We start from the raw sequence: 14,615 nt of genomic DNA, 5'->3' as shown, positions 1-14,615 counted from the left end.
TTTGCGCCGATCGGCGGACTTTGCGCCGATAACGGAGAATTTTGCCCCTTGTATTTACAAAGTAGCAGCTCAAGTGTGCCTGATATTTACAAGCCAGTTTGTGTCTTCTGTACAACTGTTTTTACGAGTGGTGTCCCCCCACCCCCCGTTGGAGGCATGTTCCATTTTTTTTGGTGTTGGGAGGGGGTGCCTGCATGGCCCTTCTCCGCTTCCTTTTGTCCCCATGTTTCATTTTGTGGTTCCCTTGGGTTCCCTTCCCTCCCCCTCCGCCCTTGTCGCTTATACATGTCCTCCCTTGTCTTCCTCTCTCTCTTTTCCTCTTCCCCCTCTCTTCCTACTCACTGTTTGCCTCAAATAGGTCTTGGAACAGGCTGATGACTGGCCCCCATGTCCGACCCTTGGAAGGTGTTCCCCCCCCCCACCCCCCACAGATCGTGTTCTCGATCTTCTCCAGGTGGAGAAATTCCACCAGCTGCTGATCGCCAGCCGAGCGGGATTCTTCGGCATGCAGTTAGGGATGCAAAAGCCAGGGCGCGGCCCCCTTCCCCATGTGTAGTTCTGGCTGGTCCGATACCCCAAAGACTGCCACTCTCGGGCACTGCTCCACCCTCACACCCACAACCTTGGACATTGTCTCGAAGAAGGCTGTCCAGAACCCGACATGTCTGGGGCAGGCCCCAAACATGTGGGCGTGGTTGGCCGGGCGTCCCTGGCAACGTTCACATTTGTCCTCCACCTCCAGGAAGAACCCGCTCATTCAGCTTCTAGTCAGTTGGGCTCTGTGCACTACTTTAAACTTCATAAGGCTTAGCCTAGCGCAGGAGTAGGTGGAGTTGGCTCTGCTCAGTGCTTGGCACCAAAATCCCCAACCCACTTCCGTCTCGTTTTGTCCAGTGGTAGTCTTGCCCTGTCTAGTAACTGTCCGTATATGTTCCCACAGTTCCCCCCTCGTACCCCAGGGCCCCGAGAGACACTCTCCTAGAGGAGCTAATCAACTTGAAACTGGAACATTTAAGCTGTTGGAATTCCAGGACATTTAATGTAAAACTGGGACATTTGATCACCATACTCAGTCCTTCCGCCGTGAGTATCGCTGTGGAATGGCCTTTTTATGTGGGGCGTTTTTTCCCCCAGTCGGTCAGTTTGCAACTGACTTTTGTAATGGAGGGAGGGAAAAGAGGAGGGGGGGGGGGGGGAGGGAAAAAGGGGGGGGGGAGGGAAAAAGAGGGGGAGGGAGGGAAAAGAGGGGGGGGAGGGAGGGAAAAGAGGGGGGGGAGGGAGGGAAAAGAGGGGGGGAGGGAGGGAAAAGAGGGGGGGGGGGGGAGGGAGGGAAAAGAGGGGGGGGGAGGGAGGGAAAAGAGGGGGGGAGGGAGGGAAAAGAGGGGGGGAGGGAGGGAAATTTATCCCATAAAATGGGCTTGAATCGCTGTCACCTGTTTTGCCATTGAACAAAGTCACAATCTGTCCCCTTGAACTAAAACACCCAGAAATGTGGATAGCGAGTCAATTGATTTCACAACAGATGCATCCTTTATATATTTGGGAATTGAAGGTAATTCACAGTTTTATGATTATTTGTCAACAACTGTCCACCTTTACGTTTTTGCCACTATTTCTGTAGCAGATATGATGCATGGAGTGACAATGTTGCTGATGCGATACACTAGTTTCTGGAAGATCTATGAATTTTTTATTATTAACTGAATAGATATGACAGGAGAGAGTCAATATGTGCTTGAAGAGCAGAATTCTGAACAGTGTTCTGTAAGCAGCGTGTCCATGGAGATCCATTTATTGCATAATAAACTAGGAGACTAATGCAATATTACACACCATCTGTAAAAAGAAATTATTAGCAAGGGCTTTCTGAAAGAAGAACTAAGTGTAATCTGCTGATAGCTATTGAAAAAAAAAGAAAGGTTGCATCCATGATAAACATGCATCCACAAGGACAAACAATGATAAATTTACATAGACAGGTACAAGCAAATTGCTTTTGCGAAGCAGCATATTTCACTGTTTAAGTAGTTTCCACAAACCCCGAAGAGATCTGGGATATTATACAGTAAGACTGCCAGCGCCCCTGCAGCTAACTGTTGGTGGAGTACCACAATTATCATGAAGGCATATGTCCTGGAATGAAGGAAGCTATTGTTGTCAAAAGCATTGTCATAATTCTAAATAATTTCATTCGGTTTGCCGTGGATCACTTTCATCTGATCTGTGTGGGCTACATTTGTCAGTCATGTGACTGAGTGCAAAGTAATTGGCTGTCTTACAAGTTGCCCATTGCACTCATGGCACTCAGCATGCGTAACCTCCCTATCATTTACTGTGGGTCAGCAGTCACTTCCACTGCAGTAATTGCATCTGAGAAGATCAGTCGAGACAAGTGCTCTTCTCTCACTCTGCCAATAGGGACCAGGACATTCATCAAACTGGGCAGATTGAAGTCTTCTCTTCATTAAGACTCCTTTCTGAGCCCAGAGCACAGATAATTAGTGCTGCACGCTTGTTTACTCAAGCCGAGTGCTCCCCTGTGTGCCACTATCATGCAAAATAATCTTCCTAACTTTCAATCGGGCTGAACAGGCTGTTAACTCTCTTTTGTTTTAAATAAAGCTGGTAACAGAGCCAATAGGAAAATCACCTCTGAGGGTTATTTTTTTTGTAAGTATAATAATTTATGTGTGCATCCGATGATTTCATTTGGGCTTTTCAATGAGAGAACTCAAGGCAAAACCAGGAACTGGCTGTTAAACGCTGTTCTTGATTATGAGTCCATCAACTACTTACTTCCTCACAATCTCCGTTCAATAAAGTTCAGTACTGTCATAATTTTCTGCTTCTATCAACAACAAGTGATTCATGGCGACAATCAAGCTCTAATTTGTCAAATATCACCTTTAATTTGAATGATTGCATGTTACTGCAAAGTAAATCTCCAGAGAGCCAACATATGTTGTTTGCCATTCTAATTGCAATGAAAACTATTTTTCACGTAGAACAGCAAATTTTACCTAATGTTTGAACATGGTTTGTTTAATATCTCTGGTGATCATGTCAGAAACCTGGTCTCATGTCCCATTTACTTGATTCCATCTTCCCCGCAGCTACTGATTTTGTCGACTGCAGGTGCTAGAAAGGGAACAGAAACAATCACTGTACATGCGGTATGCATGGGATAGATACGCCAGCTTGCTCCTCTCAGAATTAGCATTTGCTTTGTGAAGCGGTAACCAATTACACAACTGACTCATAAAAAAAGGTGACTTCAGCTCTCAAGGCTTTCAATGATTTTGTGAAAATGTAGCATTTTAATACCAATGTTTTTACACACTGGCAACACAGTCAAAAGGTTCCCTTCTATTGTTAAGAACAGTCCATTTAAAAGAAAAAATGATTCCTCATCTTTTGTGTGTCACCACAACTCGTCTAGGTTTGTGGAACCTTTTGTGAAAATGACATTCCTTAACTAATGAGAAAAGAGCCCATTTGACAGTCCATATATTTGAATGAAACCCCCAAAGCAACACAGTATACTGCATGCAGCAAATCTCCAAGTGTCAGGAGCTGGGTTCTTAATATTCCTTATCAACATACTCCAACAGAAGACAAAAGGCTAATCCGTAAGCGCACGGTTTGCTACATTTCAGCAGCCTTGCCTTCAAACTGTGTGTTTCAGGTTTATTTTGTCAATTGATAGCTGGACCCTGCCACGGGAAGCCATCCATCAGGCGCTTGGTTTTCAAGACTTGTACTACAGTATTCCCATCTGTGCCTTGCATTACTGAAAATAACATCATTTTTCTATTCTCCACAGAGAACAAAATGCAAAAGAGAAATAACTTATGAATTCAGTACCTTAACCCGTGTCAGATGAATGTCAGGCTGATTGCTTTTCTCATTTGCCTGAAAGGGAGAAAGAGCCGGGCGCATTCTGCATATATTTACTGCAGGTGCTTTTCAGTAGCCAATCCCACACTCAGTTGCATCGTGGGTCGTGTGTCCAGCTGCTAAAGTTGACTTTTGAAATTACAATGCGTGAATTGTTGCGGCTCTGAACTGAAGATGAATTCATCGTTATTAATTGCCCTATATTTTACATCTGATGGCACAGATGCCAATAACCCACTTTGGCCTCTAAATACTAAATTATTATTATTAAACCATGATTGACAACTATGGTTATTAATTATAATCCTGTGCACATATGCAGTGTGATTTCAGAGAATAATCAGCTTTGTCTGCCAAATTGGCAACACTGAGGAGCTAATTTGTTCTGACGCGCTATCAAAGATTCTTCTTCGAAACACACTAAGTCACTAATACCGCATGTATTATTCCAGTCATCAGATGCTTTGAAAGTTGACTTTATACTGCAATGATTAGGAATAAGTGGTAATCATCTTTCTGGTTAAGACTGTACAAAGTGACTCAAGAGTTCAAAGCAATACTAAATCTTGGTTTCTTAAGATTCTCATGGGTGGCAGGAAGCCATTAACATAGCAACAGCGCAGTCTTCAAGCTCCACAATGCCAGTGGCTAAAAAACATGTAATCCAAAGACCTGAAAGTTCATGATTTGGCCACTGAAATACATGCACGATTATTTGCACTACAATAAACATTCTATTCGTTGTTTTTAAGTGTTGGTTTGATGTAGCAGCTAGAAGCTTCATCCAGAGGGCGGCACGGTAGCACAGTGGTTAGCACAGTTGCTTCACAGCTCCAGGGTCCCAGGTTCGATTCCGGCTTGGGTCACTGTCTGTGCGGAGTCTGCATGTTCGCCCCGTGTGTGCGTGGGTTTCCTCCGGGTGCTTCGGTTTCCTCCCACAGTCCAAAGATGTGCAGGTTAGGTGGATTGGCCATGATAAATTGCCCTTAGGTTCGGTGGGGTTACTGGGTTACAGGGATGGGGTGGAGGTGTGGGCTTAAGTGGGGTGCTCTTTCCGGGAGCCAGTGCAGACTTGATGGGCCGAATGGTCTCCTTCTGCACTGTAAATTCTATGATTCTATGTATACTCATTTTACATTTCATTTCATTTTACAAACTAAATTATCGGTTAAATTCACTGATTTATTCTCTTCATCCAGAGCTGCCCTTAAAGTGAGTTGCATAATCGATGCATTAAATGTAAAGTATTATAGCTCTATTTTCAGAGTACAGTGAGGGCGATTCTCCGAGCCCCACACCGGGCCGGAGAATCGGCGCAACCGTGCCACGACACCCCGACGCGGCACGCGATTCTCCGAGGTGCGGAGAATCGGTGCCATTTGCGCCGGCCCGTTTGACGCGCCGCCGGCCACGGGCCGCTGTAATCGGTGGGGCCGCCGATTCTCTGGCCCGGATGGGCCGCGCGGCCGCGCGGATACGACAGAGTCCCGCCGGCGCCGTTCACCCTTGGTCACTGCCGGCAGGAACTCTGCACGAACGGTCAGGGGGCATCCTGTGGGGCGGGGAAAAGCGCTCCTTCAATGGGGGGGAGGGGGGGGGGGCTCCGATGGGGTCTGGCCCGCGATCGGCGGCCTTTCCCTCCCCGGGCCTACTTTGTTGCGCGGCCGGCCCCTGAATCCCCATGCCATGTTGCGTCGGGGCCGGCGCACTGAAGACGTCCCCCGCGCATGCGCAGGTTGGCACGGCCCAACTGCACATGCGCGGGTTGGCGCGGCGCCCATTTGGCGCCGGGAAGGGAGGCTGGAGCGGCATGAACCGCTCCAGTGCCGTGCTGGCCCCCTGTGGGAGACAGAATCGGTAGTCCCCGTGCCCGTTTCGTGCCATCGCGAAACGCGATGGCGGTCACGACAGCGCGAACACTTTGTCTCCATTTTGGAGAATCGCCCCCAGTGACTTTGTGGTGTAGTTCCTGCAGGGAGCTGGGATGACTAAATGTTACTTTATGTTGTGAGTAAGATATTTAGAGATGACCATTCCCCCTTAGTTAATGTGCAAAAATGCAAATAATGGCAGCATTACTATTACCCTATTTCTTGCATCCACTCCAGATTCAGCAGTTGTCCATAAACCCACCACTAAGCACACGATTATAATTCTAAAATCATGTACTTGCCTATCGCATTAAGATGCTGAATGTTAACATATGCTTTTTTTTAAAAAGAGTCCCTGTAAATCACAAAGATAGAAATTGGACCCAATTCTACGATAAATTATTAAAATCTCTCGTTCCTTTGGTGTGTGACAATGGTAAAATGAAGCTAATGGATTATGGAAGACCTTTGTTGCAGCTAAATAAATGCAGTGGAGGAATTATAAAATAACGTACATTTATTTGTGACTTGGATCCATAGATTTGGGCTGTTCATTACACAAGGCCCCAGTAACATAGCCTCATGCAGTGCACCCATATTCCACTGAACGTGGCAATTTGACTTTGGCAGAACTGATTTGGTGAAATTTAATAGTCGCTCTGCTCAGAGTAAATGCTGGATCTACAAATGAGCTCTCAACATGGGAACTTTAATGCTTTCCCATCAGCTTACAGCCAGTAAGAAGAAGGGCAGAACACGACGAGGCCTCAAACGATAAGCTTTAGTTTTCCTTTGGGGAGACAGGGGTGCAGGAACACTCCGCTTCGCCCCACGAGAAAAGTTGAGGAATCCCTTTCCCCACTACCCGCCCTTATACGCCAACTTTCATACCAGCAAATCTATGTGAGGCTGGCAGACAGGAAATGCGCCTGCCTCAGTGTAAGGGGACCAACAGCTGGTTAGAATCACCAAGTGGACCAGAGACTGACATTTGCAGTTCCCCACTGGAAGTTAAAATCCACCGCAAGTAATCAACAGTTTAAATACTGGATTCTACAGATGCTGCCTGATATGCTGAGCGTTTCCAGCATTTTCGGGTTAAGTACCAGGAACTGTCCTCCTGTCCTACACATCGCTCCTCCTACCAAGAGCTGATTGCAGTGGTGATCAATGTACACGTTCACAAGTTTCTCAAGTTGAAAATCTGCTGATCTTTGTGCTTCATATCTAAATTTCTACTTTTGACCTCAGTGGGCTTGTTCACAGTGGAGGATGTTCGAACGTGTGGTCTGTGTTGAACAGGCACTCACCTTCTGCACACATAGGGACTACAATTATGTACTATGAACAATAGTGCTGATGTCTATTGTCCCAACATCAGTAGCATTAGCAGGGGGATATCAGTAATTTAGCCTAAATATTCAATAGGAGCACAAGCATTCTCAGAATGTTTCCACTGCTACTACAGATCCAAACTCCAAGAATTCATCGCAATTAGTTTCAATACAGAAGCAGGACTTCAGTGACTTGGGGGAAGGGATTCCGAGACTTCACAAATGCTCAAGTCCAACATATATACACATAAATAGGCATGATGCAGAAATGCCCTCTGCAGTGTCACTTATGCAATGGTGCAGGTGCAACTAGTCACCAGTCATATCAGCAGCCATTCGATGCAGACACAGAGCTCTGCACAAATGTTGCGTTTAGAAAGTGCAGGGGAGGGGGCAGTGAGGCAGGGGGTGAAATGGCATAATAATAGCCCCATGACCCTGCCTCAACAGGTTGACCGGAGATGGAGTGGAGAGAGCATGTCCTTACCATATTCTCCTTCCCACATCCCTTATCCCTTCATCCCACAATGTCATCTGACTTACAAGCTGCAGGTGATTTAATGTGGCACCTCTTGCTTTTCCCACTTCCCTCATCGCACTACTAGTCTTTGTTGTGTTGGGTGTTCCGCTATACAAAGTAGACATCAGGGACAACAGGAGGGCGTGGCACCGGTGCATGATCACATAGCGAGCGCAGAGGCAGCCGAAGGGCCCGCCGATTACGCCGGCGAATGGAGCCATCAGGCATGCGAACCAGGAACGAGTGGGGAGCCACGCGGCGGAGAACTTCGGCAGTTGCCGACCAGCCACCCTCTGGTAGGTGTATGCGGACGTTGTCTCCAGGCACCAGGGCAGGAAGATCAGTTGCCCGAGTGTCATGTGCCACCTTCTGCTGAGCACGCTGCAATCTCATCCTTTGCAGTACTGGAGCATGGTCGGATTTAGGAACATGAATGGACGCTACAGTGGTCCTGAGGGCGCGACCCATCAACAGCTGAGCTGGTGAGAGGCCCGTGGACAGTGGGGTCGAGCGATAGGCCAGCAGGGCCAAACAGAAGTCAGATCCGGCATCAGCAGCCTTGCTGAGGAGCTGCTTCACGATATGGACGCCCTTTTCCGCCTTGCCATTCGACTGGGGATGCAGAGGGCTGGACGTCACGTGTGTGAAGCCATACGAAGCGGCAAAAGAAGACCATTCTTGGCTCACAAAACAGGGCCCATTGTCCGACATGACGGTAAGCGGAATGCCATGGCGAGCGAAGGTTTCTTTACATGCTCTGATTACAGCTGATGATGTCAAGTCGTGCAGGCGTATGACCTCCGGACAGTTTGAAAAATAGTCAATTATGATGACGTGGTCTCTGCCGAGCGCATGAAAGAGGTCCACACCAACCTTTGCCCAGGGGGACGTTACCAACTCATGGGGCTGAAGCGTCTCACGGGGTTGCGCCGGCTGAAACCTTTGGCAGGTGGGGCAGTTGAGCACCATGTTGGCGATGTCGTCGCTGATGCCCGGCCAGTACTCAGCTTCTCGGGCCCTCCGCCTGCACTTTTCAACCCCGAGATGGCCTTCGTGTAATTGTTCGAGGACCAGCCTGTGCATGCTGTGTGGGATCACAATCCAGTCCAACTTTAGGAGGACACCGTCGATGACGGCCAAGTCGGCCCGGACATTGTAGAATTGTGGGCACTGTCCTTTGAGCCACCCTTCCGTCATGTGGCGCATCACACGTTGTAGAAGGGGGTCAGCCGCAGTCTCACAGCGAATACGGGCCAGGCTTGCATCATTAGCTGGCAGATTGGCTGATGTGAAGGCTACATGCGCTTCGAGCTGACAGACGAACCCCCCCCCTCCCCCGATTCGGGCGGTGTGCTCACTGCTGTGGACAGGGCATCCGCGATGATGAGGTCCTTTCCCGGGGTGTAGACCAGTTGAAAGTCGTACCTCCGGAGCTTGAGCAGAATGCGCTGGAGGCGAGGGGTCATCTCATTCAGGTCCTTTTGTATGATGCCGACCAGGGGGCGATGGTCGGTCTCCACGGTGAACTGAGGGAGACCAGACACATAGTCGTGGAATTTATCTATGCCGGTTAACAAACCCAGGCACTCCTTCTCAATCTGCGCATAGCGCTGTTCTGTGGGGGCCATGGCCCGCGAGGCATAGGCGACCGGGGCCCATGATGCAGTGTCGTCCCGTTGCGGGAGTACCGCCCCAATGCCTGACTGGCTGGAATCAGTCGAGATCTTTGTATTTCGAGTAGTGTCGAAGAACGCCAATACCGGGGCGGTGGTGAGCTTGATCTTGAGCTCCTCCCATTCCTTCTAGTGTGCGGGCAGCCACTGGAACGCCGTAGTATTCTTCACCAGGTGGCGAAGAGCCGTTGTGTGGAAGGCAAGGTTGGGAATAAACTTCCCCAGGAAGTTGACCATCCCAAGAAAACGTAGCACTGCCTTCTTGTCTGCCGGCTGCGGCATGGCTGCAATAGCTGTCACTTTGTCTGCATCCGGACGCACCCCTGACCGGGATATGTAGTCCCCCAGAAACTTTAGCTCAGTTTGGCCAAAAGAACACTTGGCTCGGTTGAGGCGCAGGCCGTGATCTCGTATCCGAGCAAAGACACGCTGGAGACGACTGATGTGCTCCTGTGGTGTGGTGGACCAGATGATGACGTCGTCAACATAGACGGGCACCCCTTCGATGCCCTCCATCATCTGTTCCATATTCGATGAAATACCTCGGATGCTGAGATGATGCCAAACGGCATCCTATTGTGGCAGTACCTACCAAAGGGAGTGTTGAAGGTGCACAGCTTCCCGCCCCCCCCAATCTGGGAGGAAGTGCCACCCCAGCGAGCTGCTGGCTAATCTGATTGGTCAGCAGCTCTGTAGTCCCAGCGGTGCAGGATGAAATGAAAAAAAAAAATGAAAATCGCTTATTGTCACAAGTAGGCTTCAAATGAAGTCACTGTGAAAAGTCCCCAGTCGCCACATTCCGGCGCCTGTTTGGGGAGGCTGGTACGGGAATTAAACCGTGCTGCTGGCCTGCCTTGGTCTGCTTTAAAAGCCAGCTATTTAGCCCAGTGTGCTAAACCAGCCCCCAGAATCGAGGACCAGCCACTGCTGGGCTACAGACAGTCGACAAGGAGGAACTGATCCAGTTGAATCTGCCAAAAACCCTTTGAGGCATCAAGCTTTGTAAAAATTTTAGCCCGGGCCATTTCGCTCATGATCTCTTCCCGTTTGGGTATGGGGTAGTGTTCCCTCATGATGCTATTGTTCAGGTCTTTCGGGTCGATGCAGATCCGGAGTTTGCCAGAGGGCTTTTTCACGCACACCATGGAGCTGACCCATGGCGTGGGCTCCGTGACCCGGGAAAGCACTCCTTGGTCCTGGAGATCCTGCAGCTGCTGCTTGAGGTGGTCTTTTAGTGGTGCTGGGACTCTACGAGGTGCGTGAATGACCGGGGTGGCTTCCGGTTTGAGCCGTATTCTGTAAGTGTAGGCAGTGTGCCCATGCCCTCGAAAGCCTCCTGGTTGTGGGCAAGGAGTGAGTGGAGCTGTGCCCTAAAGTCTGCATCCGGGAAATCGGACGTGCCTTCTGGAGACAGAGTGTGTACCCGCTGAACGAGGTGGAGGATCTTGCACGCCTGTGCGCCTAGCAGGGAGTCCTTCGAGGATCCACCTATTTCAAAAGACAGTGTGGCTGTGTACGAATTGTGTGTAACCTCGAGCTGGCAGGATCCCATGGCCGGGATAACATTCCCGTTGTAATCGACCAACTGACAGTGGGATGGCCGAATCGGTGGTTTGACCTTCAAGGCGTAGAAGGCTGACCATGCAATGAGATTGGCGGAGGCACCAGTGTCTAAACGGAATGTGATTGGTGATCGGTTGACCGTTAGGGTGGCACACCATTCATCACCCAGATTAACGCTGTGCACTGGCATCGGCTGGTGGGTCCTACTTGGGGACATCCGATTTCTGTCAATTACCGCAACGCGGAAGGCTTCCCGGTCGTCGGTATCGCCGTCTGTACGTTGTCAGGGTATGAATCGGTGTATGGAGGCTGAATGGCCCGCACGTCCCTGCGAGGCTGGCGGAATTGGGGAGCGTTGGCAGGTTGAGCTGCTCGACAACAGGCAGCGTAGTGGCCCATCTTGCCACAGCGGAGGCATTGTCGATTTTTTGCTGGACATTGCCGCTTTAAATGTATGGATCCACAGTTGCCGCACGTCATGACTTCATGGCGTTCGTTGCGCCACCGCGCATGCGCAGTTCGGTCCTGCGTAGAGCGCGCCTGCGCGTCACGTCCTTCTGCGTCGACATCTCTTTGGCCGCGCGAAATGGCCGCCCTCGTCCGGGCCGCGGGCCGGGAGGAACTCGATCGACTGGACCCACTCGGCCTCGTAGGACCCCTGCTGTGCCGATTCGGCCGCCTGGAATTGGGAGTACCAGCTGGCTGCGTTTTCGTGGAGGACGCAGGTTTCGATGGCGGTGGCTAGGGTGAGGCTCTTGATTTTGAGGAGCTGCTGGCGTAGGGTGCCCGAGGTGACCCCAAAAACTATCTGGTCCCGAATCATGGAATCGGAGGTGGCCTCATAGCCGCAGGACTGCGCGAGGATACGGAGGTGTGTCAGAAAAGATTGAAAAGGCTCATCCTTACCCTGAAGGCACAGCTGTAAGAGGTACCTCTCGAAGCTCTCATTCACCTCGACGCTGAAGTGTTGCTCAAGTTTTAGAAGGACCGTCTTGTACTTCGTCTTGTCCTCACCTTCCGCGAATGCCAGGGAGTTGTAGATGTGGATGGCGTGTTGCCCCGCCGTGGAGAGGAGGAGGGCGATCTTCCTGGTGTCTGATGCATTCTCCCTTTCTGTGGCTTCTAGGAAGAACTGGAAGTGCTGTTTAAACAGCTTCCAGTTGATGCCGAGGTTTCCAGCGATTTGGAGTGGCTGCGGCGGGCTGATGGTGTCCATGGCGCAGGATGGCGGATCTCTGAAGAGCTGCAGGTAGGTCTCACAGTTGCTGGGTTCCAAGCCTGGTACTATGTCGTGTTGGGTGTTCCGCTATACAAACGAACCAACACGGTTGTAGATGGTACAACTCTGTTTTATCATTCTTGATAACAACAACTGTTAACTTCCGGCTGTGGTTCGTACTTTACCCGTTAACCTGTGGACCCAGCCCTAACACTATCTTAGAGAGGCACTCAGCACATGGTGTATGTTTGAGTGGCACGCTGTGAGCTCTGTGCTCTGAGCTGTCTCCTGCTGGAATCAGCGGGAACTGTGGTGTTCCCTGTTTTATAGTGCGTGTGCTCTCACTGGTGATTGGCTGTGATGTTGCGTGTGTGTTGATTGGTCCATCTACCTGTCCATCAGTGTGTGTGTGTGATTGCACCATGATATGTTTATATGAATATCATGACAGTCTTGACCCTTTCTCCATTCTGATACCCAAGAACTGCCACCTGACCAGACAGTGGTGCTGGAGCGTGAAGTGCAAGAAGAGGCTGAGGTTAATGAAGCACCATCACTTGATCGCACACACAGCCACCAGTTCAAATACTGACACGGTGTATACTTTAAAGGGCAGTGCAGAGTCAGCATTTGCGTGTGTCATGAATGGCCTAGAGGGAACAAGGATACTGCAGATGCCAATTTGTCAGAGTGCATGGTTGCACAACCTTTTCTGCGGAGGACACGGGTGAGGGCTTCAGAAAAACCGATGGGCATAGACAATTAAATGTTTGGTGCATTGGCAGGTTTGCCAGAGAAACTGTTGTCCTTACTAAAGAGCATGGAGTGGTCTGACACCAACTTGGCACTGGATTTTGTGCATAGTTTGAAACCCATTCATTACAGTGTGGAACTGTTGGCAGCAGAGGATTGCTGATTAAGATAATTATGGAAGCAATTAGTGGCCGATTTTGGATGACTATGGAACTAGTCCAGTTTGCACGGGACCCCTGCTGTGTCTGCAGCTTGACTCGCTGGAGGCGAAAGCAGAGGGGGAGGTCAGAAATGTACTTTAGGAACAAATCGGGTAATTCACGGAGCATCCTCTGAGAAGGATCCACTGGATACTGCTGTGTGTGGGGAATTGGCTGCCAGTCCCATTAGCATACGGCACCTCCATATTGTGCCACACTCTCTTTCTCCATTCACCGCAGCAGCACACAGCAACCACAGTGCCTCTATCAGCTACCCTTCGCTTCGGAGTTCCTGATTGCCCTCTCCCCTGCTGCATCCCTACTGTCCCTAATGCAATGTTGCTCCCTGCATCAGCTTCACAATGTGCCTCTTCCAGGAAGGTTGCAGCCCAGCACGAGTGGAGGCTGTAGTGTAGTGGTATTGTCACTGGACTCATAATCCAAAGACCCTGTGCAACGTTCTGGAGACCTGGGTTGGAATCCCACCACATCAGATGGCAGAACCTGAATTAATCATGAAACCATTGTCAATTGTTGTAAAAACCCATCTGGTCCACTAATGGCCTTTAGGGAGGGAAATCTGCCATCCCTAACTGATCTGGTTTACACATGACCCCAGATCCATGGCAAGCCACTCAATTGTAAAGCCTATAAAGAAAGAAAAGAAAGTTGGCGGACCACCTGGCATCGACTTAGGCACCGGAAACAACTGGCACATACCCTGCAAAGGCTTCCGTACCAATGTCTGGGGGCTTGTGCCAAAATTGGGAGGGTTGTCTCACAGATTAGTCAAGCATTAGCTTGAATCATACTTTACAGATAGTACCTCAGACAGCACCATCACCATCCCTGAGTATCCAATCCCATCGGCAGGATAGACCCAGCAGAAGTCGCAGCACCGTGGTATATAGTAGGGAGGCAGTTGCGCTGAGAGTTCTCAATATTGACTCTGGACTCATGGCATGAGGTCAAACATATTGCTGATTTCCACATATTACTCTCCCACAATGGATGAATCAGTACTCTTCCATGTTGAACACCACTTAGTGTAAGCACTGAGGGTGAAAAGGGTGCGGAATGTTTTCTAGGTATGGGACTTCAATATCGATCATGCAGAGTAGCTCGGTGGCACCACTGCAGACCGAGTTAGCAAGGTCCTAAAGGACATAGCTGCTAAATTGGGTCTGTGGCAGATGATGAGGGAACCAACAAGAGAGAAAATATACTTGACCTCATCCTCACTAATCTACCTACTGCAGATGCATCTGTCCATGATAATATTGGTAAGCGTGGCCTTGTGGAGATGAAGTTACATGTTCATGTGAAAATACTCCCAGTGGTATTGTGTGACATGATCACTCTGCTAAATGGGGTGGATTTCAATCGCATCTTGCAACTCAGGACAGGGCGTCTATGAGCTGTAGGCCATCAGCAGCAGCAGAATTGGACTTATCCACAATCTGTAACCTCATAGCCCAACTCTAACATTATCATCAAGTCAGAGGGCCAACGTGGTTCATTGAAGTGTACAGGAAGACACTGCAAGCGCAACACTTACCTAAAGATGAGGTGAAACTATAACACA

The 14,615-nt window shown here is 49.6% G+C and overlaps 1 long non-coding RNA gene across 1 annotated transcript; it reads right to left on the bottom strand.

Annotated features, from left to right (window-relative positions):
- Positions 1 to 1,733: 1,733 nt before the first annotated feature.
- On the bottom strand, positions 1,734 to 3,933 carry LOC140391940 (uncharacterized). Its single transcript, XR_011935249.1, has 3 exons — positions 3,865 to 3,933; positions 3,021 to 3,138; positions 1,734 to 1,836 (listed from the first exon to the last, which is right to left on the bottom strand). It is a non-coding gene; the product is annotated as an uncharacterized lncRNA (long non-coding RNA).
- Positions 3,934 to 14,615: the final 10,682 nt, after the last annotated feature.

This window comes from Scyliorhinus torazame, chromosome 1 (genome assembly GCF_047496885.1).
Source record: "Scyliorhinus torazame isolate Kashiwa2021f chromosome 1, sScyTor2.1, whole genome shotgun sequence".
NCBI classification, from domain to species: Eukaryota; Metazoa; Chordata; class Chondrichthyes; order Carcharhiniformes; family Scyliorhinidae; genus Scyliorhinus; species Scyliorhinus torazame.
Note: the sequence above shows the minus strand (reverse complement) of the source record. Positions and strands in the feature narration are given on the sequence as shown.